The sequence below is a fragment of the Lagopus muta genome, chromosome 4, assembly GCF_023343835.1.
Source record: "Lagopus muta isolate bLagMut1 chromosome 4, bLagMut1 primary, whole genome shotgun sequence".
NCBI lineage: Eukaryota > Metazoa > Chordata > Aves > Galliformes > Phasianidae > Lagopus > Lagopus muta.
In genome coordinates, this window is record NC_064436.1 from 52,406,101 (window position 1) to 52,430,120 (window position 24,020).

The following is a 24,020-nucleotide window of genomic DNA, read 5'->3' on the forward strand; positions in this document are numbered from 1 at the left end:
TAAAAAATCAGAAATTGATTAATTAGATTAATCTCTTAAACTGCTATTACATAGGTTACTCTAAAAGTAGTGCCTCTTATTTATTGCCTTGGAAACTACAGGAGATACAAAGAGCGTAATAATGGGAGAACAAATTCTCACCTAGAAAACATTGTTTTTCACAATTTTCACCACAGTTAGATAGGCATTTTCACCAACAATGAATAAGAGACTTCATGTGACATTTGTCGAAGTCTCCATGGTCATTTGGAACATCACTTGTCATCACATCACTGTCACCACTGCTGATTATGCACCACCTACCAGCTCACTGGCTGGGTCCTCACAAGTTCAGAGTAGAGGGGGACAATCACCTCCTTTGTCCTGCTGGCCATCCCTCTTCTGATGCAACCCAGAATGCCACTGACCTTTCAGACTACAAGCACACATTCCTGGTCTTCATCTACCAAGACCCCTGTAGCAGAAGTGCTAAGTCATGAATTGAAATAGTAATTGAGCACCTAGTAGGAAAGCAGGGCCAGTCTAGGGGAGCTCAGGTGTATGCATTGCACTTGAGTGACAGGAAGGGGTGGAACCAGGATCTCCCCCTTCCCAGATGTCATTTAAGGGTTGGCAGTGGAGGCAAGGGTGTTTTGCTGGGGGTCCTAGTATACCTGAGGCTTTCTGAAGGTAAGCAGTTTCTTTCTTTTGTTTCTGTGCTTATGGCTGTTGCATTTTGCTGTTCTAGTGTCCTATCTGCTAGTTTTTGAAGGTATGTTAAACATAATGTGCATCTCAAATATCACCACGTGCTTAAGTTTAAGCAAATAAACTTGTGTCCATTTATTTAATTCTGAGGTTGTGATCCTGTGATCCTGTCCCAAATCCCCCCCTCAAAAAAAAAAAAAAAAAAAAAAAAAAAGGAATTTAAACATGCTATAAGATGGCAACTGACTGCATTTGACTTAAACTTTTTTCTTTCATCTCAAAAAGTACTTACAACCTGTTCATTAACTTCTTGATTTCTAGTTCTAGCTAGAATCTTGAAGAAAGATAACTTTTCACCAAAGTAATGAGAAATTTAATCATATCTCACTTATCCACCATGCTGTTTTTCATTCAGGACTATTGTTCTGTGCAAAAACACAACAGTGACCCTAGCTTTTCCTTAGAGTACAATGGAGGAGATGGTATCTGGCTTTTGTTTATAATATAGAGTAGAAGCATGAAGGAAAATGTTAAATTGCTTTCCTTGCATTTCCGCCCTCTTACTTGTATTAATTGTCTATTTTCCCAATTTTCAGAAATTGAGATGTAGAATGTTGTTGTCCCTCTTAAGTTTATTAGTTATGAACAAGTTCTTTGCCTCACAAACATGTATAGAAATGTACAAACACATATATATCTTTCCCTGAGAATTACTTCATATGTAGTCTGTTCTTATGTATGTTAACAGATCTTGTGTCTGAATTTAAAAATAAAATTCTGTTCCTTTTCTGTTTCTGAGTAAAACAAAGTGACTGCTTGCCTTTAACACAAGTTTCCCAACTTCAGATCTTAAGCAGACCAAGAAATCTTTTCTCAGTGCTAACCAAAGTGTGTAAATTAATACGTAGAGCGCAGAGTAACTCACTTCCCACTGCCTACTAAAATCAGCTTTATATTTTTCTTTCCTTCTCTTTTCATCTGTCTTCTCTGTGTAGTTAAGTAATTTCAAGTGAGCAACTTACTCCTATTTAATCAGAAAGTACAAAATATAGCGTCTTCTTTTTGTTTTTCATGTCAATGCAGGCAACGATATTGAAACTAAGAATCCTGAGGAAGTATTATGTAATTAATTGCTTTAAAATAATTCTCAAGGTCTTGAAGTCTCAAGACTTCTTACAGCCTTTCCTAAACTAAATACTATTCCATTTTAATTAAATGCAACATTATCATTAAATTCCATACTAGAATTCGTCATAGAGAGTAAGAAACTTTAGAATATACAGAGCAAGAATTAAGAAAATGATTTCCAAAGAGTGCAAAAAACAACGTCTCATAATTTTAAAAGATATCATAGATTCATAGAATAGCTTGGATTGGAAGGAATCTGAAATATTGTCTAGTTCCAAACCCAGTGTTTACCCCCAAGTTTATAAGTAAATTTCCCCTTCATCAGCAGTGCAAGCCTGGTTTCTAAACTAGACTGTTTAAATAACACATAAATCAGTTTAGCCAAGCTGACATTCCCTTCAGTGATGTTTAAAACAAAACAAAACAAAAAACTCTCATAAATATACTCTCCTGTAGAATGCAGGAACAAAATTATAGATAAGTTTCTCAAACTTGTGTTTTATCCAATAGCAGTTTCAAGCTAAAATTAACAACAGCCACGTAGACAGAGCATTTTTTTAATGTTAAATTACTGTATATACTATAACTAACTATACAAAAAAGATTCCCAAACCCAGAAAACACAAGACCGTTGTTGTTATTGTTGAAAAACTTCTGTTTCTCATCTGTAGATGCAGTTTAGGACTTGTCTATCTGTTCTGGATATATTCCTTTATGCACGTTAAGGACACTTCTGTACTATCATCAACTGGTTGTAAAATCTGTTATTTCTGTGGCAACTCTCTGAAATGGAAAAAACTGGCAGGAGGGAGAATGAGAAGTTGGCATCATGGATTTGAATTGGGAATATCTCAGAAGAATAATTAAATGCAGGCATTTTTTCATGTAAAAAATAAATTTAAAAAATTCTTGGTTTTTTTTTTCCTCTTTATCTTTCTCTATTTGAAATTGTTTTATCCTTCATTTTCCTTGTGTAAAGGAGTCCAAGGAAATATGGTGGATGGATTTGAACACAATTTCTATTAAGAAACATGCTTTAAGTTTTCCTTATCTAAATATTTTGTTTTGACCGAAACACATCTGTCCATATATAATAGACAAATGCCTGTTTGGAATAAGTTATCCTTAAGAAAAGAATTTGAATGAGAGTAGTGTTAGATCTTCCCTAGTTTGAGTTCAGTATTTGTTCATGATCTGCGTATTTTAAAAAAATAGTCTTTGGTAAAATGAATTTAGTTTCCCTGCATCATACCCTTGCGTACAATATTTCCAAGAACATTCTCAAAGCTTGTTACTGTATTTTAACCAGTAGAGACTGAGGATGACCTGGAAATGTCAAACATGTTTTTAAGTCTGGAATGAGTGAGGTTTCAGCTTTCAGGCTGATCAGAAATCAAGGATGGTAGAAGTACTCAGTTACTCAGTTTTGCCTTTTTTTTTTTTTTTTTTTTTTTTCCCCCCTCCTGTTTTTCCCCTTACTAGACTGGTTAGACTGAACTGTAAAACAAAGTGATTTTTAAATCTTACTGTCTTGTAATTTGTAAAAGATTTATCAAAAATGAATTCAGTCAAAGGTCAGAAGCAATTGCGATTACATTCAAATTTTAAGGTATTTTAGGAGGAACAATATGTAAGGTCAAATAAGAATACTTAGAAATCAAGCCAGACAGGGAATAGACTTGCAGACTCATAATGAACAAAGAATGCATATATGGATAGTGATTTTCTGCAAGCGGTCATGCAGCAGTATGCAAATTCTGTGAGACAGTGAACCTCTGAAAAACTTGAATGAAAAAATACATAACAGAAAACAGCGAAGGAAGAGTCTGGCAAGCATATTCAGCTTTTGAAAGCGTTCATGTTCTGAGTTTGAGCTTACTTGTTGACCATCTTTTTGAAGATTAAATGAGTAACTGTGCTTCACAATCTCATTACGTAACTTTTAATATGTTCCTAATTCTCATAATTTTTCAGATGAGGAAAGGCTGCATTCTAAATCAGAGTGTAATACTGGGAATTCTCTGCTGTCACTTGTTTACTGCAGAGAGAAATATTGTTATATTTAGTTTGATATTTTTGAAATTAATAAATCAAAAATAATTTAAAAAGTTAAAAAGATTTAATTCAGAATGTCTTTAAAAGCAACTTACTTTGAATTAGAAATCAACAAATGAATACGTCAGCCTCAGACATGAATATTTCACTGAGTTATGATAAAGTTTGCAATATTAGGTATATCTCTCAAAACTAACAAAAATACGGATATGTAAAAATATTTAGTTTCCTTAGTTAAAAGTATTTTTTCCCCAAGTATTACAAATTTAGAAGTTAAATTATGTAATAAGGTTTTATAGCTCTGTAATTCTGGACATGCTTGATCTATAGAGAACTTTTTATTGCATTCCCTGATAAAAATATTTTATTATTGATGTCAAAAAGGGCAAGTCTAATAATGAAACAATATTGATGTGAAATGAACATCATGATAATTTTAATTTGCCTGGATCATGTGGGAAGTTTTCAAAAAAATAGGATTCAGAAATCTGCAAACACTTCTAGTCGTATCAACATGTGTCTTTTGAAGAACTAAGATAATGATGAAGATTTCATTTAAAAACAAAAATATCAGATACTGTACTTATTAAGGTAAGACGTTTATCCTGTATGACTGTAAAATTCTTACTCATTTATATTACTCTGGAAGAGAGAAATTGCACAACACATGCAGCAGATATTATTCCATCTACCTTTTTTTTGTTGTTGTTTATTTAGAAGATAAATTGCGTAGAACTGAATATCGTTATCTCTTGGGCATAAACCACACTCATCTCTTATCTTCCTTAATCAAGAGGGTATAGGTCATTTCATGCCTCACCAATTTATGACAGTGCTAGACAAAAAAGGGCAGTTAATACACAGGTAACAAGAAATGCCTGGAATATCACATCATGCAAACAACTTAATTTCTTATTACTCAGCTTCAAACTTACTGGCATTTTTAAGATTAATTGGTTAGGCCTAACTTTCTTAGAGCTTGACTTTCATCTTATTCTACAGTATAATATCTATGAGTAATACAACAAAAATGAGTGATGGTACCTATTTCTGAGTAGGATACCTTCCTTTAAAATAATCTGAATCCAAGTTTTGCTACCCTGACTTTTTAAAAAATACAGTGGACCTATTCTAAACATACAGGACTAATGACCAAATTGTCAGCTGTGTCTCCCGGGAAAATAACCATACTATTTTCCATCTCAGAATATTTTAATCAAAATAGCAAGAAGAGGAATGCTTTATTTATGTTCTTCAGGACATAAATATTATTCAGTAAGTTATGTACCTGAGCTGTGTTCTCAAAGAATGGCTTAGCCTGCAGCTGATTCTTAATGCGTCATTTATATGAAGACTTTAAAATTTTTAGAATACACAATTCCTTTAGCATATTGCACTTCAACATTATGGTTGGCTTCAGTAAGAAGTGCTTCTGAACTCATTAGCTGTTTAGCCCCTTGAGTAATTAAAGTGTTTGTCTTTCTTTTTTTTACCATAATTTACTCTGGGTATGACGCATCTCAATCATATCCTGTAATGAAACATTAGTCTTGATAAGAATAGTTCTTTTTATTCTGACTTCATTTCTAGTATGTTTTGCTTACTCTTAGTGCTTCTTTAATAACAAAGGAATGCAGAGTGTAGAGTAAGTAGTGTTCTGTAGTATATAAAATGTCCTTTATTGGTCCAGTATGTGTTTTGAACACAAGCTCTCAACCTGATTATGGTTGTTCTTTAGAGACAGCTTTTGCAGTTGTAAAGCAAACAAAGGTGATGACAGTCTTCATTTAAAATGCAGAAGCTATAGAACAAGATATTAAAAAAAAAAAAAAAAAAAAAAAAAAAAAAAAAAAACAAAAACACCACCAACAAAAAAAAACTCTGCAACATTTTGGGGGAAAAAAAGGGTGAGCTGAGGATTGCAGCCTTCTCTGATTTGAACTCTGGTGCACCAGAAAAGGAGGGTTAAGGGCAAACAGTGCAGGCTGTGTGCATACTGCTCCTGGAAGCACAACTGGAAGCACTGCTGATACAGGGGGAGAGAGGAAGGGTGGCTCCCCCTACTCTGAACATCCACATCTCGCATACTGGTTCAGGCTGTGACCTGGCTATTCCACTGCAATCTACTTCCCAATATAGAGGACAACTCCTGTGCCTCTCCTGCCCTTTCTATCTCTAAATGTTTGTGCCCCTCAGTCATAATATTCCAGTTGTGTGATTTGTCCCACCATGTTTCTATGATAGCAAGAGCATAATATTGGAACATATTCTTAGATTACCTACACTATGGTTGCCATAGGCAGGTAAGCTGTACTGTGGTTTAACTTGGCAGGTGGCTAAGCACCACACAGTTCCCTCCCTTCCCAGTGGGATGAAGAAGAGCACTGGGGGGAAAAAAAGTAGAATTCATAGGTTGCGATAAAACTATACTAAGGTAGAGAAAGAGAAAAGATAATAGTTATGACTGTATATGTGAAAATATATATAATAAATGATGCACAAGCAATTGCTCACCACTCCATCTGATCAATATTCTGCTAGTCCCCTGAGCAGCGGAAGAGAGAGAGCTGAGCTTCCACCCTCTTCAGAACTCTTTCCACAGGAAGGATGCCCTTCACAGGGCATGGGATATACCTTTGGCCAGCTTAAGTCAGCTGTCCTAATTCTATTCCATCCTATCTCCTTGGACACTTCGCTGCTAATGGTCTTGGCTCTGTGCAAAACTACTTAGTAGCAATTACAAATATTGGTGTGTTATCAACTTTTATTGTTTTTCTCCTAGAACCAAAACAACATCATACCAGACACTCTAAAGAATACAGCTCCATTTTAGCTAAATCTAAGACAACTTTAGAAGGCATCTACTGCATGCTTGCTCTTTTTGCTAGTATCCATTATGGTCACTGTTGGAAACAATGTTTAAATAAATACAAACTAGAAATCTGAGCTAATTCCTGATGTTTGCTCTAACGTACGTGTTATGTGCACTTTTTAATGTCCAAATATCTGTTTTCTGGGACTTTTGATTTCTCCATGCAGTATCAATAATGAGTGATTTGATTTGAAGCCCTATACGTATTTACTTAACAGCAACATCATCTGTGTACAAAAATACATTTATTATTTGCTGTTCTCACAGACACAGCTGTGAAGTTATATCAACAAATAAGTATAAGAAAGCATAGTGGATGTTTTATCTTGTGCAGAATCCTAGCCAAGAGTAAGTACAGCAATAAAGTTATTTTAACAATCTTATAACCATTTATTACAGTTTGGAAGGTATTTGCCACTTGCATCATTTGATTGTAATATATTTCATTTTATCTGGAAGCTGTGGTGCACTGGGATTATTAAATCCTAACCTGGATTATAGCTTTCCCTAGACATCCAGAGGCTAGAACCAAGGCCACGAAGCTTAACTCTCCAGCATGGGTTGCTGAGAGACTCTTGAGAAAGACATCTGAAACCAGGACCTGACAAGATGCTCTTGTCACTTAGAGAAATATTCACTAATATTTTTATCTGCAAGCTAAATCTTTCAAATACACTCTCACAGAAATGAGTATTCAAGCAATCAGGCTTTTCTCTAAGGGGCACAGTGATTCTAGCTGCTTTTCTTGCTCCTTGATTAGATCAGCTGTATGGTTGTTTCTCCATTGTTCTGATACATACTGGAAGCACCACAGTTGAAATAACTGGTGAAGGATGTGTTCATGCAGGAAAGTTTCAGTCTTATTTAAGAACTTCTGGTACCACCAGACTTTGTTTTGAAGCTGAAAGTAGTGCATACTTGAAAGAGGTGCTTATGATCCTTTTGCAATGAGTTGGTGATGGGCACAGGAGTGGGGTGCTGACAACAACTGTTACTGAAATGAAGCGCTGATGAACAGCTTCTTTTAAAATCGCTATAGGTCAAGACAGAAGAGATACTCATGCAGGAGAAAAGTAATTTTTTTTTTTTTTTATCAGAAAGTAGTTGCCTTTCAGTGTCTGAAACTTCCCCGGGCTTGATTCTTTTGAACACTGGAAACAATAAGTTTCAGAGAAATATGTAACTTAGTTATTGGAAGAGCATTTTTTTCTAGAAAATATTGGCTCCTTGGATACACAATGGATGGTACTAAAGCTAAAATTTTCTGAAATATTTTTAAATTTGTCTTTTTTTAATCTAAACCACAGGAATAAGTTTGTAATTTCTGGTTAAAACTGTTTTGCTTGGAACAGTTTATCAATTAGGGTGCAGTTTAACCAGGTATTGCAACAAATTTTATTCATGCTACTTCAGCAACAAACCATACCAGTTCTAGCAGGTTCCCCAGAGCTGAAGTTTTCCTGTGTGAGTGATGCTCAATGAAGATGATAGAATTATGGCTTAAAATATGTCCTTACTGTGTATACAACTTTGCTGAAATCAAATGGCTTTAGTTATTGAAATTTTCGACAGCTTTTATTCTTTCACTCAGCCTTCCCACTGTTTCTCATAAGAGCTACTCCAAAATTAATGCCCTCTATTTTATTATGAGTCCACAGTGTCAGAGGTAGGTTGAACCTTCCCGCCAATATTCCATTACATTTTGTTGCATGTGACAGGCAGTAGCAGTGGAGCAGTGTGACAAAATGATCTTCACATGGAAGTTCATGTGAAGAAAAGGTGTGTCATTGAATTCCTTCATGAGGGAAAAAATGGTGTTCACTGGCATTCATCAATGCTTGCTGAATGTTTATGATGACCAAACAGTGAATGTCAGCACAGTGAGGCAGTGAGTGGTGTGTTTTAACAGTGGTGGCGGTGGTTCATTTCCACTGATAAAGGTTTGTACAAGTTTGTACATTTGTAAAATGGCATGCAGGCCATTTTTCCTCATGTGTGAAAATGAATAGCTAATGGTGGTAGCTGTAGAAAAAGTGTTTTGTAGCTGAGAATTTGCTATATCAAATAATGTTATTGTGTTCTTTATATCTCTTGTACTTCACATAGGAAAAAAACTGGAAGTATTGCTTTCTTTCTCATATGAAGGAAATTCATTTCTGTTATTATCAAAAGTTTTATCTATGAGGAATAATTTAGGGATGTGTCAGTTCTTTCACATAGTGTTTCACTGACACTTGTATTGAGCTGAACATGTAATTCAAATAATCATAAGAGACAATACATAAAATGTCTTGTAGAGTCGGAAGTTTTGATTTACAGTCCTATTTAAGCCAGGAATTCTCTCATCTAATTTCTTCCTTTAAGAGAAATCTTTTTTTTTTTCCTGTTGGTCCAGTTTCACAGTTTTATATTGATCCCCGTAAAAGGATGGCCTAGCTTTCCCCATGTGCTCTTTAGCATGTAAAATAATCATTAATGAGTCCTGTGGTAAATATTGAATTCAATGATTCTTTCAAAAATTAAAGGAAAAAGAGAATCTTTCAATAAGAGTATTAAAAAGAACTCCTCTGCTACGTGTCCTTTTGATCACTTTTGATAGATGTCATCATTTCCTGGCTTAGGAGAGAGGTGGAATTTTATATTCTCCCTTTTGCAATTAAGCAATTATATTCTCAAGCTTCCCTCCTTATCCTTCTCAGTTTCCCTTTCAGTTTCTGCTTTCTGCTCTTCGTTCTGTGATTCTTTTGCTGTTTTGTACCAGACTCCCCTGGCTTCAGAAAAATAGCAAGTGAGCAACCTTCCTTTCTTCCATTGAGCTTTAGGCCTTCTAGGCACTACATGAACTGAGGATGTCTAAGCACAGATTTTGAAGTTACAGTCTCTGGCATTCAGGAGAATTCAGATAAATTTGCCAGCATAACATAGCTCTTAATAATATTTTTTTAAAAAAAGGATTTATATGACATCTGAATATGTAAGTATCAATGTTATCATCTTTTAGTTGTCATTATAGAAATAATTATAAGGGAAATAATGTGGAATAAGGAGTTCATTTACACAGTATTGATTTTTTTTTTTTAATTAAGGTGGATGTTTCTGTCAACATAACTAATATCTGAAACATTTTGTATTTTAAGAAGCCATAGATACTGTTAGGAATATGAGATTTATTACCCTACGTTGTTTAATGTTTGTAACACACAAGAGAAAACAGTTTGTGTTTTTAGATTATTCACTGCATATATGTATCAGTCACGTTGTTTTGTGTTATAGATGTAGAACTTTAATTCTAACCTTCAATTTTATAATTAAACAGTAAAATTATAAATTGCTTTTACAACAATTTCTACACAGAGCTTCTGCTTCAGTAGATCAAGGATGCAGTATTTACTTTGTGAGGAGCATCTGTTTAGCATCTGAATCTCTATTACACTATATATACACATGTAACTAGCACAATCATGTTTTGAAATATTCTATTCAAACTGTATCATTTATGTGACTTCATACATCTGAGACCAATGCGTTAGTCTCCTTTTCAACAAATCTGATTATTTAATACTTCTGAATATATGAGAAAATGCCATAGATTAATAAAATCTGCTATGCCTTATGTAAGTGCATATATTATGTACAAATGTGCTTATTTGAAAGTGTATCCTAGACTTCTCTGAAGTATAATTTGTACATTGTTTCAACAAACTTCTATTTTTTTTATGAATTTGGATGTTGGATTTATTATTTCTATTCACAGGTTCAGAGAAACAAAGAAATTATATGAGGTGTAAGAATAAAGTGTGTCTCGTCTGATACTCCTTTTTCTTCTTTTGGTTGAAACATATGGTTTATTCATTTTTTGGCATACATTGCTTACTTGTTTAGAAAATATGAACTGTTCATATAATTTCAGAATTTTATAACAGATTGTTTTCTTGCATTATGATCACTTTGTGGAAAACCAACCTTCTTAATAAAGAAGTATTTCTCTTCACACTAATCTGATCATCAGTGAACATACACAACCACTGCAATGCAGGAAGAAAAACAAAAATTTAAAATGATCCGATGTTCCCTCTTGCAGTAAGGTCAGAGTTCATTCTGTATCATATTAGCAAACATTTTGTCTTGTTAGAGTACATTAGATCTTATTAAGGATCTTATTATTATTCCTATAAATGGATGTAAGAAAAAATTAGACAATTAAAAGAATAGTCTTTATTTGATCCATAATAATTCTTTGTAAGAACAGCATTTTAATGCACCTGAGATATCGTGGCCAATCTTTCTTCATCAGCAGTCTTTTCCTTTTGATAATTAGGCTAGTGAGCAGTTGAACTGCAAACTCTTGGCTTTGAAAAGTTTAAGAACTTATCAAGATATTGGGAACTCATCCTCTGTAAAGGTGAGGGTTAGCTGCTTCTCTTTTATCTCCTTATTAATTGTTTTTGTTTCTAGGAAATGGAATAAGAAGATTAATATAAAATGGCTTTCCCTCCCCTTAAATATTGTTTAAAAAAAAAAAAAAATCTGCAAAAGGAGAAACTGACTCTCAGTCTTAGCAGTCAATCTGATTTTCTTGTTATCTTTGATTTTTTTCTTTTTTTTTAATGGGATAATAAATACAGGGCTATAAATTCACATTTAATAATAATAAAGAAATATGGCTGTTGAACAATAAAGAATACATGCATAGGGATATAGTCAGGCTTATCTTTGAATAAACTTGTCAGTTAATAAGAGAAGCAATGAAGTTGTATAAGAAAGCTCAATGGAGCTTGATATCATAATATGCTTGTGTTTTTAAAGTATATTTAATATGGTTTAGATTTATGGAATATAAAATTAGTCATACTGTTTAACTATTCCGAGATGCGGATTTCCTAAAATGTATTAGTAGCCACAAAGCTTATTTTTCATGTGCTTTATTTAGTAATAGAACTTAATTATTCCTCAACTGTAGTCAAAGAATTACTTATTAGCAGCCTCATTTTGTTTTCCAAATATATTTTATTTTATCTGTATGCTATTTTCTTTGCCAAAGCAACATTTTCTCACTGTTTCAACCTTATGTAGGGGTTATGTAGAACAACTTGGTTATGTACAACAACTTTGTGTCTTTCAGGCCAAATAAAACACAAAACTGTGTAGTAGTAAACATATATGCAGTGAGAAAGGTATCTTGTATGGATATTTCCTGGGCTATGTATAACATTTCACCTTTTAGCTCTTTTCTTTAAGATACTTGTTTACTAAATGGGTTACAGCTCAGTTAGAAAATGTTTGTGGGACTTAAATGCTGTTGGAGAGTCTTTCCTTCAGCAGGAAATATAGGTAAACTCCCTGATCAGAGAGACCTATAACTTTCCAATTAACTTGTACTGATACTAGATTTCTGCAGCCTTTGCCATTTGCATTAGGCGATAAGGTTCTGCCATCATTGCCTGCTGTTTATTTCTGTTCATAAAAGGCCTTTGAAATAGGTTTACGTATTTTTTTTATAGTGCTTTTGCATTTGTGTCCTTTTCCATCCACTATTTCATGGGTTCAATCTTGCATTGAAAAGTTTTGCACTTCAGTTGAGGTAATCCTAAATATGTGTATAAAATGAGAGAACTCCTTGAAAGTAGTCTTGCTGAGAAGGATTTAAGGGTCTTAGTAGATGTAAAGCTTTACATGAGCCAGTAGTGTGTGTTTGCAGCCTGGAAGGCCAACAATATCCTGGGTTCCATCAGAAGGGTGGCCAGCAGGGTGATTGTTCTCCTTTTTCTGCCGTTGTGATGCCCCACCTAGAGTACTTGCATCCAGGGCTGGGACCCACAACACTGTAAAGACGTGGAGCATTTGGGTAGGGTCCAGAGGATGTCTCAAAGATGATGAAAAGTTTGAAGAACATCTCCTGAGAAGGAGCTGGGCTTGTTCAGCCTGGAAAAGAGAGGGCTATAGAAGCATGTTATTATAGCCTTCCAACATTTAAAAGGAGTGAAATCAACTTTTTATATAGGTAGATAGTAACAGAAGAAAGAGGAATGGTTTTAAACTAAAGAAAGGGACGGTTAGGTTAAACTTTCCACTGACATTTAATGAGAATGTGGTGAGGTGCTGGAACAGGTTGCCCAATGAGTCTGAGGAGGTCTCATCCCTGGAGTTTTTCAAGGTCAAGTTGGATGGGGCCCTGGGAAATCTGAACTAGTACTTGATTTAGTGTCTAGCAATCCTGCGTGTGGCAAGGGAGTTGGAATTGATTATCCTTGAGGTTACTTACAACTCAAGACATTTAATGATTGTTTTACAAAGAATCATAGAATAAGATGAAAGAAAACACAGACTAACCTAATACTAATTCTCATGAACTGTAAGAAGTTCACATTTGCTGTCATACTGGAAGCTGTGTTTTGTATGAAGGGGTATCAATTTATGACAAGTAGCAAATTAATGTATTTTAAATAGCTGTGTTGTTTCTTAGTGCAGTTAAAGGTTCATCAGAATAATAGTAGTTCTCCTATATCTTTCTTAAATATGACTTCTGAGAGATGTCAACAGTGTGACTGACCAGCTCAGCTGTGTCCAGAAGGGGACAGGGGATCCATTGGATCTGGAACCGGCTGTTTCCAGCATGGGGTAGTTGCTTCTGCTTGTTGTATTTCCCTGCTTCTAAAAGGTGAAAGACTTCTATTCTCTTGCTCAGTTTGGTCTGCTATAAAAATGAATCAATTTTAGTTTTTCTTGCTTGATTAGCTCAAGCTATTGTAAATATCTATTGGCACATATCAATAGGTGAATTTTACTCCATCCGTCCCAAGTGTCATAAATGCGGAATGGGAAGACCAGATGTGACTACACTTCTATATATTTTCAAGTTGGTGAATATTAAATACCAAATAATTTACAAGAGTTTTCAATCCCTATTTAAATAGAATCAGAATGAAGAATGAGAAGCCCAGAAGCTAAGTTTGGTATCTATGCAGATGGAAGTTCATCTCATCCTCTATCGTCAGCCCAAATGAGAACAAGACATGGTAATGTTGAAGTGTGGGATAAAAGCACATTATTTACCTTTCCCTGAGGAATGTTCATTATGATAATTTTGGCTCACACTGGCTCAGTTACAGTTGGAAGTATAAACATTAACGTAATTGCAATCTAATTAAACAACATTAAAATATGATAACCCTTTCTGTTGTCTAACTCATATGGTTTAGATTTTAAAAATATTCCTTCAACTGTTCTAGGAAGTATCATTCAAAAATATTTCAATTAAATGCGTAGAAAAAAGTTTGTTTTCTAAAGGAGATTTTATCTGTATTTCTTCCTTTCTAACTGGCTTTGCTCATACACATTTTATACCACATCATCAATAATTGAATTGTAGGTATGCCTGGCTTAGGATTTTCACACTCTTAACTTTAAGCCCATCACAATTTAGAACGCAGTTTTTTGCATCTGCAGTGAGTGACTATTGCAGTCAGTAGCATTGCATGTAAGTGATGTTTAAAAAAAAAAAAAAGTCTTGTTTTCAAAGCTATATATAAACACAGAGGAGTACTAAAAAAAAGTACTGAAAAGCTTTAGTTACTCCACTTTCTGGTTCCTGTTCATCTAAAGGGTTTAAAGAGGAACAATGTCAGAACAACATATGCATATTTTTTTTAAGAAAAATAATTGATGTACCTGAAACTTGAGAAAGAAGGAATAGAAGGTGTCAGAATCTTGACTGTTAATGCAGGCATGTATATGGTGTGACAGCTGGTCTTTGTAAAATACAAAACTACAAATTGCAATGCCAGATAATACCATGTATAGCAGCTTTTCTTCTGATTTGTATTTGGAACAGTGCTTGACAGTTCCATTGGAGACAATAAAAATAGTTGTTGATACATCTTAATTACTATATGAAGGCACAGACATTTCATGAAACTTCAGGGGGTAAAGAAGACATCAATTACCATGCTTAGCTAGACTTTATTTAAACAAATGATTTGCTAATTCTGGTACATAAACTATATGCTTCCACTCTTTTGTGATATTTAGTTCCAGGAGTTTTCATTTGGGCTATAAAATATCCCAGGCTAACCATAAATATTAAAAATCAGTTATAAAGGGCAAGGTGATTATAGATTCTCTAGAAATGCTTTGGAAACAGTGTTTGTAGAAATCTGTGCCATTATTCACTGAGAAAGCAATATGCTTAACACTGAAGCCCATAGGCATCATAACACAAAATGGTTTTGGCTCATATGTCTTAAAGTTCACCCTACTGAGTCAGCTCAATTTCATTAGGGTATAGCAGTAAATAAGCTAACTATGGAACAGAAGAAATGGTAGATAGACACTGTGAAGAACATACGATATGATCTTATCCAAACTGACTGTTGGGCAATAGTTCATATTCTTTTCAAAATCTGGATAGTCATAAGCTCTTCATTAAGGTAGACATATGTTACATAGACATATCTTATTTACATTTTAAATAACATTTTCCAGTGAAGAGAGCATGAGGGGGAAAAAGCTTAACCTGGTAGTAAGCAGTGCACTGTTCGGTATTTTCTAAGCTACTTTAGAACGTCTATCTCTTCCCCGTTCACATGAACATTAATAAATTAAAATGAGTGAAGACTGCACTAATGTATTATTGCGTGTTTTTGTCAAGCATAGAATATTAGTTCTCTTAAGCATTCTGTAAAACATTACTTGTGAATATCGAATGTATATATCCTAAAAATTCAATGTTTTTGGAGAAACTACTTCTAACTACTTTGAATAAGTACATTAATATTCAGATATTAATTAATGCCATAATCTAGATACAAAAAAGACAGGAAAAAAAAATGTTTCTGATAAGACATTTTGTGAGCCAGACTAAGAATTACTGAAACATATTTTATGCTAGAAATGCATAATGATCACCAGCTTTCCCACTAAACAAATACCGTACTTTAATGTTATACAGACATGATAGAAGATTCTTCATAACAGGACCAACTTTGACTTTTCTCCTTAGCTGTTCAGATATAGCAATACTGGACACAGCAGTATTATTATCGGAATAGATGTCTGGGACCAAATAGATTAAAACATGGGACTATGTTTGAATCTTCATTATGAGCCTTTCAGCTCTACTTGCACTTATTATGATTCCCTTTTATTTATTCTAATTCCCTGATCCACGCTTTTTTTTTTTTTTGTTAATACTTTCTTCACTTTTAGATATGGTTCCTATGTCTGTTTACAGTATTTTCCATTTCTTAATCATTTACTTTCCTTTGTCACTTACATGTATTTCTCAGGAACATCTAATTAATGTATTGATATTTTTCAACAGTAAGTGGTTACAATACATCTCATGCAGTGCAAACTGTGGGGTGCTATTATGCAGCAAAATTATTGCTATTAGTAGGCATAAAGGAAATACAATTTTATTTAGAATATTTTAAATTAATTCTAATAAGGAACCTGTTGCAATCTGCAGGTAGGATTTTGGCTGCCTTTTATGTAATTATTAGGATTTTAGAACTCTGTTTTTATTTCACTGGTCATGGAATTTTTTAGTTGAAAAATTACACCATTTTCCAATAACATGGTATCTCAACACACCTCAACAGAAATATTTAGGTTTTATCTTGACTAGTTAAAAAGAAACTTCCTGTGAGTTTCCTGCAATCTCCCTTGCATACAAATACAAATATGCAATCATAATGCTATGCAAAAGAAAAGCGGACATTCACAGGTCATTTGTGGACAGACACTAATGCAAATTTGTTATTTGATAAATTTCTGAATACTTTTGGATGTCTTTATCAGTACTTCTGAATTTAGTTACAGTTTCTGAAACAATTCTTAATATGCACCTTAGCATATTCTATGATACAAATGGCAAGAGTAGGTGAGAATGTCCATTCTAAAAGTGTTCACTTTTAAAGATAGTGTCCTGAATCATCTGGATGATCCCAAATTAAATTGGTAGATAGTAAAAGAATTGAAATATTGTAAATCTATATCTGAAGTACTAAATCCAGAACTAAGAATATGCAACAAATAGGTAATGAGAGAAAAAGGACAGAGTTAGAAACCTGGATGTTCTTCTCATGGCTCCCTGACTTCTACGGGCTCTCTTTTTCAGCCCTTTTACAGAAATGTCCCTTTTTAGTGTGCAGTTTGTTACCTAGATCAGTTTCTTTTCTAACCTGTACTCTCCCCATGTATTTTTTTTCTTTCCAATAAACACGCGTGATTTAGTTTAACTACTCCATTTCTGTACGCATTTGCAAATAAGATGAAGGCTATTAGAAAATATATCTTCATCCTGGCAAAATTTTGAATGGACAGTATGTCACTTCCAATTGTGAAGTCATTTTAACTATTCATTTCTGTCCACTTTGAAGTTTTCAAAGTCCACAAGTTTTTTTTAATGCTCTTCAAATTCTCTCAAGAATTATTGCACCTGTGAAGACTAGTTTTATGAAAATGTTAAAGCAAATAACGTGAAAGTTTTCACTTACCATTTGATCGTATGGGCATCATCAGCACAAATGATTGAATTATGCAGCTGAGGTCTCCAAAGGGCAGCGTTCTTGTATACCTAGACATTATTAGCTGAAGCTCATGTGCAGCTGTGCCGAGTTAGTAAAGACAAGCTTTTTTTCCTCTCCTTCTTGAGATTAAGTCATATATTGGACACTGGGTCCCAGAATATAGTATAAAAAAACTACTACTGATCTCTGTATTGATATGTATGCTTGGTATATGTATCATACAGGTATTGATGTGTATACTTCATTAAGAGAAGTTATCAGTTCATATATTCTAATAAAAAAAGAAAAAAGTGAAGTAGATTTTAAACTGTTTAGACTCTCTGATTTGCATCAATTGGAAAAAAATTAGTTTGAAAATCTGGATGTTAAAATATGAAAGAATACTCACTTAAAGGTGACCTGAGAAATAAGGAATGGAAAAAATCAGAAACCTTCTCACAACACTGGCAAATGTACAAAGATTATTTGATAGAAGAAGTGAAGAACTCTTGATTGTTCTGTCTTACAGCTACCTTGTTTTCTTTGACTACATTTTTTATCAAAACAAGCAAAGAACATAGCTGTTTGTTTTGGATGCTGTGAATGAACACTTATTTTTTACTAGGTAGTAAGCTGTCTTACAACTGTCTGTGAGCTCAAGAAGATTTTGTAAATGTCAGCAAGGTTTTTCTAACTGAAAAGTTTGACAAATGCTCACAGTGAGAGACTGGGTACCTAATCCACTGTCAGCTGTCAAAAAAGAATAAAATATTTCCTTAATAGAAACTGCTTGGACTGAACTGATGGCTGCAGTAACAACAGCTGGAAACAAAGAACTCTGTTCCAGTAATCAGAAGTGACCATGTAACAAGAAAAAGAGTATTGTACTTAAACACAGAGGGTACTTTGAGATTATGTCAAGACTTGGTTAATTTATCAAATAGGTTTTCTTTCAGTGTCAGTGTAACTATAGAATATAGATTATTAAATATAGATTATTAAATAATTCTCCACGTATACTTTGTAGTATGTGGTTTTGATTCGTATTAAGTATCTCTGGCTCTTGGTGAATTTGAAAATAAATGTGTTAACATATGTTCTTTACCAAATTATTTGAACATTAATGACACAATTCAAAGCTGATTTATCAGATTTCTAACAGTTACATGATGGTTTTCTTTTTATGGTATGTTTTTATTTTATTCAGCGTACAGTTTGTTAATAACTATATTTTAAAGTCAGCAATGCTATAATTACTTACAGTTGATCTTAAATTATATTTTTATTGTTTTTCAGTGTGCTGAAAGTAGTGAACTATAGCTGTATCTTATTTGTTTTAGCCCATCAACTATAAGAATTATTTCAAAATATATTATTAAATATATTAAGAAAAAAAAACCAAAAACAACTTGTTGCTTGTATAAATGAGAGTTGGAGATTTTGCCAGTCTAGACCTGTGTTCTTTACGAAAACTTAAGAAATAGGTGAGGAAGTCAGGGCTGATAATATTAATGTGTAAAATCAAAGTCCTAATTCTTCTCTGGAGAACATTTTATTTTTTTTTTAACTCTGTTTATTATGAGAAGAAATCAAACCAACCTATAACATACATTAACTAAAGAATGCAGAAATACAGTACAAATTTATTCAGGAATCTATTTCAATTAAATCCCACTTTCTTCAGTTAAACATATTCTGTGTGTGCATATACAAATAAAGAGATTTTGCTGTCCTCCCTTATTTGCACACAGTTAGACTTCGGATCTGTTACGATGTCTTAGGAGTCCCTAGTATCTTTACAAATTCCAGAGACAAATTCCAGACATTTGTAACATCTGAAATTATGGCAGAAGGTTATGCTAGATAAAGGGAAAGCATCTAATTCTATCTCCATGAGGATCTAATAATGAATATGTTCCTGCATCAGATAGCGTTGTCTTTCTAACACACTTAATCAGAAGTAAATGGAGGAAAATTACAAACAGCTGACTGGGAAAACTAGGGATATTTCTTTTGATCTGGAAACAAGAAGGTCTTAGCTTTGCCTTGCAGGCAGCTTCTACTAATTCTGTGGCCTGAATCAGTTAGTTTTCATATAATTGAAATTCCCAGATGAAGTCCATGAGTCTGGTTCTGAAAAATTCCTGTATTACTAACATTCTTTAGATGCCTTGATGTGTAACTTTTTCCAAAAAAGAAGATAAAAAGGAAGAAAAGAAAGAAAAAAAAGAGCTAAATAGTCTGCACATTGTTAAACTAATAAAATGTTAACTCATAAATCCATTGAATTTAATAGTAGCTAAAACTAGTGAATTTGAAGTTGAGTTAGTCTATATTTCCATAAATGGTAGTGGTAGTAGTATGGAAATTGTTGAAAGTCCAAGAAGTAGATGTGCATCTTGTTTTCAGTGAAATTTTCTCAGCTTTGAAGAAATGCAAAAGAAACTTGGTAAAAGCAGATGAAAGAATCTTGCATTGGACTGGGAGAAATATGAGGAAAAGATATGTGACAGGGATACCAGGTATGAAAATGATATAGTGCTTAGAAAGAGGGGTCAGACTTCTGTGCACTTCTGAGTATCACATGTCATGTAAGTACTTGTCACAGACTGTACTGTCTATATTATCCCTAGGGTAAACTCAGTGCAATCCTCACAAAAAATTGCTGGTGTACATCTCCATCACCATGCATTGCTAAGGGGCAAAATGTACTCCCAGGTGATCTTAGCCATCACTGTTTTAAGTCAATAATACTACCAGTTTTTCCCAGGGCAAAATTTTGCTCTTGCAAGTTTTAAACACCTTTGAAAGTTATTTTAGTTGAGGGAGGAGGGAGAGAGAGAGCAACAAGCACAGTCTGTGTGTTTATACTCTGTTTTTGAGTTTCAGAGTTAGTTGTAATGAACTGCTTGAAGCAAACATTACAGGTTGTTTTTCTGCTGAAAGAAGTCAAATGAAATGACCTTCTTTTCATCTGCTATTCTTTTCAGCTTTTGAAGTTGTTTCTTTTTGAAGAGACAATCCATTCATCAGTCATATCAGTATGAAAGTCCTAAATTTATCTAATAAATATTCCAGTAATTTTCTTTAAGGTGGGCTATGCAAACTACACTTACTATTTTGTTGTTGTTCCTGTTGCTGCTGAATAAATTAATGAACTCTTTAAAGAGCAAGAAACTTAAAGATACTAGCATAAGAATTGGACTGTGAGTGAAAAGTGATTCCTATAGCTTATAGGAATGAGGGAAAAAATATTTCAAGCTGTATAGTTTTTCCTCATCTTTGAGGATTGCTCTTTACAAGTCTGACTTTAATTTACATCAAGTGTTTATGATCCCAAGAGCAGGTAATAGAAGACCATGAAATAGAATTGCTAGGCTGATGAAATCCATAGGTAGCAGACAGATAAACTGTGGGAATTGCTAGAGCAAGATTATTATATAAAGCTTTCTAAAGCCATTGGAGTCATATTTACGTGTGAGCCTATGTGAACACATGCATTCCTTCTATCAATATGGGAGCTGTTTATATGTTTATATATTTATATATTTTATATGTATACATATTTCTATATTTCTATATAATATACGTATAAATAATCAAAATACCTAAAAAAAAAGTCTTACTTTGCATCTGCATCAAACCAAGACATTTCAAAAATGCTTCAAAAATTCTTCTTTTCAAAGACAATAGAGATATAACAATGGTAAAATAAATGGGGGCTCAATTAAGATGTTATCAATCCAGTTTGAGCTTATCAGTCTTATTTAGACTGCTGTTATAATTTCAGTGTTCTGTATCCTTCACAGATATTTCAGCCATATGTCTATAAATTTTTGAGTTCTCTTCCACTCTTTAACAAAAAAATTGTCCTCATGGACTAAGAGTCTCTCCTCTATTTCTTCAGAACTGGAATGGCTTGTCAGTTTGAGAGACTATAACAAGTTAAAATGTTTGAAAAGAAACCTAATTCCTGTCAGCTTACATAATTCCCCTCACTACAGGAGAGAAAGACATTGAGGCTCCAGGGCATGTCCAGAGAAGGGCAATGAAACTGGTGAGGGGTCTGGAGAACAAGTCTTATGAGGATTGGCTGAGGGAGCTGGGATTGTGCAGTCTGGAGAAGAGGATGCTCAGGGGAGAGACCTCATTGCATTCTACAACTTCCTGAAGGGATGCTGGGGTAAAGAGGGTTTTGGCCTCTTCTCCCAGGCAACGTACAAGACCCAGGGAAATGTCCGCAAGTTGTACCTGAGGAGGTTTGGGTTAGACACGAGGAAAAACTTTTTCTCTCAGAAAGTGGTCAGGCACTGGAATAGCTGCCCAGGGAGGTGGTGGAGTTGCTGTTCCTGGCAGAGGCGTCTGGATGAGGAGCAGCAAGATATGGTTTAGTGCTCGTGGTAGCAGTGGTAATAAGAAGACAGTTAGACAAGATGATCTTATAGGTAGTTTCCAACCTTGTGATTCTATGATTCTATGAGACAAAACACATTCTTTATCCTGAACTGTTTACAACTGGAATGACAAAGGATAAAAAGGAAAGAGTGATGAGAAAGTGGGAAGATAAGTTGCTAAAGCTCAGGGAAAATGAGCAATACTATCAGAAAAAGAAACCATGCATGTTTGCAAAGTAATCTATTATTTCTTCCTTTGTTTTTCTTTAATGGATGGTTGTTCTCAGTTTTTTAATTAATAGCTCATTAAAGAGCAAAAATCCAAATATATCTCAGACACAGAAATGTTACAAAAACTGTTAAAAAAAAAAAAGCATGAAATGTAAGTTATGGCAGTTAAATATTGTTCACATACTTTTGTTTTTGGATGTTTGGGAGCTCAGATTCACATTAAAAATTTACTGCAAATGTTTCATTTAGAGCTGAGCCCTGGTGTGGCAGGTGTTTGCCGTTAAATAAAAATGAGTAAATGTTTGACAAATTACACAGATAATTGCAATGATAATCTCTCGCTAAATACATGAATGAAGCAGCTTACTGCCTTTGAAGTGTAAAGTTGAAAAGGAAAAACATTAAAATCTTAGAAGAATGGAAATAGGCAAGTCAGGTTATTTCTTTCCTCTGAGTGTTTTGATGCTGACAGTAATCAATGAATTATTTTTTGTTGTTGAGATGAATTGATAGTTGCAATCCAGATCACAGAACATCTTTATCACTTTTACCATTTCTTTTAGAGGCAGTAACTACTTCCCTTGTTTACATTCATAGCAACACTATCAAGGAGTCAAGGATTTGTAGAATTTGCTGACGTGTGTCTACCTCTACATCATGCCTGCCCATCAGAGACAGAGATAACAAGATGGATTTGCAGCTTGTAAGACTAACAGTCCCCAATATGCATTAAAGTTTTCCCATGGGAGGAGTAGATAGGAAACCCAAGAAAATGTGAACTAAAGGTGTGGTATTCCATTTTAACATTTTCTGGAAATCTCTATAATTTAATATGAAAATTCACAAAATAATCATAAAAAATCTCTCACTGAACAAAAAGCTTACAGGTTAAGATGTGTTGGTACTAAAAAAAAAAAAAATTATAAATGGCTGAGACATGCAGACCTCAAGAATTTTTTTCTTATACTATTACACAATTTTCTTCAAGAATTGCTCTCTCAGCTCCTATCCCTGACCAATTTCAGTTTCATCTGTGTCTTGGTTTTCCAAGTCCCATGTACATACGTCCAGATGGCATCCCTGTATTCCTCCTAGGCCACATATCCTTGTTTTCATTACCTGTGCATTTCCTTATCCCTCAGTTTAAAAAGCATGTCTTTGTTCAGCTATGCTGGTTTCCTGCCTCTTCCACTTCATTTCTTATGCTGGGAAATGGAAATCTGTTGTGATCTCAGAAAGATGTCATTAAGGAGATGCCACATCTGTTCTGTTCTTGTGTCCCTAAGAGCAGTATCCCGGGAGATCTGACCCAATAATTCTTTCAACAGCTAGAAGTTTGCTCTTTTGAAGTTCAGGGTCCTTACTCTGCTCTTTGGCAGACTCATATTTCTCAAGAACTCAACCAGAGCATGGTCTCTACAGCCCAGACTATCTTTAATTTTAATCTCTTTAATGATTTTTTGATACCGTTGGCCCTCTTGGCCACCTGGGCACACTGTCGGCTCATGTTCAGCTGAGCATCAACCTACACCCCTAGTCCCTTTCCTCTTCACAATCATCCAGCCACCTGTCCCCAGGCTTATAGCACTGCATGGGGTTGTTGTGGCCAAAGTGCAGGACACAACACTTGACCTTGTTGAACTTCATCCCAATCATTTCAGCCCAGCAATCCAGTTTATCTAAATCCCTCTGAAGGGCCTCCCTACCTTCAGGCAGATCTACACCACCACCCAACTGATGACACCCGGTGTCATCTGCAAACTTACTGAGGGTACACTCAATCCCCTCATCTAGGTCATCAGTAAAGATATTAAACAAGATGGGCCCCAGTACTGACCCCTGGGGGCACCACTTGAAATGGGTCGCCTGCTGGACTTAACTCCATTCACCACTACCCATTGGGCACTAGCCAGTTTCTTACCCAAAGGAATGTATACCTGTCCAGGCCACAGGCAGCCAGTTTCCCCAGAAGAAGCCTGTGTAAGATAGATTTCTAATAAACTGGGTGAACTAACATATGAACCATTGTTTCTTAATCTCATGCTGGGTATACAGATATTAAAAGAACCTCATCTCCCTCCTATAAATTGGAGTGTCATGCCTAACTAATCTTGTGGCCTTCTATGATGGAGTGACGGCATTGGT

At 34.6% G+C, this 24,020-nt stretch overlaps 1 long non-coding RNA gene across 1 annotated transcript; it reads left to right on the top strand.

Annotated features, from left to right (window-relative positions):
- The first annotated feature begins 597 nt into the window (after nucleotides 1-597).
- Nucleotides 598-13,907, top strand: LOC125692596 (uncharacterized). The gene is made up of 3 exons (XR_007376774.1): nucleotides 598-669; nucleotides 11,061-11,144; nucleotides 13,657-13,907. It is a non-coding gene; the product is annotated as an uncharacterized LOC125692596 (long non-coding RNA).
- The last annotated feature ends 10,113 nt before the right edge of the window (nucleotides 13,908-24,020 follow it).